Source organism: Pygoscelis adeliae, unplaced genomic scaffold (assembly GCF_000699105.1).
Source record: "Pygoscelis adeliae isolate BGI_AS28 unplaced genomic scaffold, ASM69910v1 Scaffold75, whole genome shotgun sequence".
NCBI lineage: Eukaryota > Metazoa > Chordata > Aves > Sphenisciformes > Spheniscidae > Pygoscelis > Pygoscelis adeliae.
Window position 1 is genome coordinate 1521504 of NW_008824772.1, and position 2337 is coordinate 1523840.

Consider the following 2337-nt stretch of genomic DNA (forward strand, 5'->3'; position numbering starts at 1 on the left):
ATGAGAGCATCCCAAAACTCGTTGGATCAGTTCCTGGTCCTTTTGGAATAAGTCATTTAGCATTCTTGTGCCTGATTGACCCTAACATCATTAAAAGATTGGTAATGAATTTCAGTGCTATATAAATCACATGGAAAACTATTACCCTTAATACAAGCGTTATGAGGCTTCAGTAATTAATGTCATCTAAACTGCTTTCCAAAACATGACCTTTTAAATCTGATTGCTGTGGCCAGACCCATCCCTCACCCTGCAAGCAGCCTGCTTTCCAGCCAGCCTGGATGGCTCCGATGGGGCTGTGTTGGGGAACTTGGACGGGTCCCAGCCCCGGAGACCGGACACGAAAGGGGGTGTATTGCTGGTACCTCCGCTCCTTTTGCAGAGGGTTAACAGAAAACGCCAATAGTGAGAGCAAACTTACTGCCAGCATCTCTTCTAGCTTTTTTCATTGAAGGGCACTGCCCGCTCACACGGTGAAGCGGTGGGACGTGAGCACTTCATGCCCTTTCAAACCTCCTCCCCTCCCATGTGGGGGACACACGAGCCGTGCAGGGGCAGCGGTGCCTGCTTGCCCGGGCCACCGCGGGGGCTAAAGGATGCAACTGGCCGAGCTGCCGGAGCAAAACTCCTGAACTGGCACATCCTCAGCTTTTATTAGCTCAATTTAGACCCACATGATTACAGAGGGTGTTTTATTTTAAATGAAGTATATAGCTTCCGTTCACACGTGCACCTTTGTTATTCCGTGAGTCAGAGCCTCCCAGGGAGGCTGGCTGCGAAAGGCTCTGCGCTCTTTTTTTAAGCTTTCACACAGCATGTGGGTGCAGAGATAAAAATAATGTTGCACCTCTCTTTGCGCTTCCTCCCGAGCAGCAGCTCCAGGCAGAGGGATGTGCAGGAGAAACAGCAAACAGAGCTGTAGCTCCAACAGCCCACAGGAGTTAATTCCTCTAATTTAGTCATGGCGCAAGCGGGATGTGAAAACCCTCCCTGGAGAGGGGAGAGCGGCTGGTGTTCTTTGGTGCCATGAGTTTTCCCTCTTTTCCTACTTTCAGTGTTTGACAGCTAAAAAGATAATAATGTTGCTGCTGGGACAAGGAGCAAACGTTGTACAAGTCTGTGCTGACTCCTGTCACGTAACAGGACCTGGCTGGAGCAGCCCATCCCAAGGTCGTATCCCGCATGCACGGGAGCCATGGGTGCCGCAGATGTGGATCCCAAACCCAGGCTGCTGATGCCAGTTCTGCTACCCACTGCCAAATCTGTCCCGCAAACACCCTCTCATGGAAAGAGAAAATCTCAAAAGTCTCTCTAGCAAGTGGCTCCCAACCTTTGGAAGCTGCACAGGGGCGGCAGTGAGTTACCCCGGGGTTGTGCCGGGGCTGCTGCGCATCTCTGCCATGCTCCGGCGTCTCCCCAAGCCTCCCCCCGGCCGTGCTGCCCACGAAACGACAAAAAATAGCAAGCGCCCAGGCAGCTGGCATGCAGCATCCGTCACCTCCCACACAAGTCACAGCAGCTTCAGCATCGCGTCGCCGGTTTGTTGCATCTACCTGCTCTCTCTCCTCTTTCCTTGGGCAAACGCTGCAATTTCTGGCTCGTGCAGACTTTCCCTTCCTGTGCCCAAAACATTTCTTACAGCCTGGTATACAATTAAAGTTGGTCAATAGCTGCTGTCCGACACTGGACCAGAGCCACGCGTGGACTCGAGGGGCAGCTCGTCCCAGCCTGTTTGCTGGGCAGATTTGCTGTCTGAATAATTCAGCGTAGAGAAAATTAAAGGGAGCGGGAGGGGAGGCAATCCTGAGGCTATCAGTTCGTGGCCCAGGTTGACAGGACCAGGCCTTTTATAGTATAATGTCCTGAGTGCCTTCAAGGTGACTTCTGCTGGAAGGGAAAAGACGAGGGAAAAGGTTCCCTGCAGATCTCACCGGCAGGAATTAAACACTTGTAGCTAAAAGGAGATGGGACCTCAGCACCTTGCTGCACCGCTGACAGGCCAGGGAGAGCTGCTGTAAAGAATTGCTTCTGGTCTGGGCCATTAATGAAGCTTAAACCGCACCTCACTAATAAGATTTGACCTTGGGTGCACCCTAAAAGCTGGCAGCTCAGGTGTCCGTGGAGCTTCATGCTTTCAGACTGGTGTTGAACGTGGTATGAAAGGCTGCTCCACCAGCATGAGAGTTGGCAGAGCTGCTCCGGCTGGGTCAAGCTCCAGCCCTGCAAAGATTGGCACAGCTGAATAACGTCCTGTGATGTGCAAAATCCCACCCGGCTTCACTTGCCCCACATATGGCTGCGGCGGAAGATCCTCCCTCTCAGTGAGGAGAGAGCTCA

The 2337-nt window shown here is 52.5% G+C and overlaps 1 protein-coding gene across 1 annotated transcript in view; it reads left to right on the forward strand.

The window, feature by feature from the left end:
* CACNG5 (calcium channel, voltage-dependent, gamma subunit 5) overlaps nucleotides 1–2337 on the forward strand; it is a 23213-nt gene that overhangs the window by 723 nt on the left and 20153 nt on the right. The gene's annotated exons all lie outside the window — the stretch shown is intronic.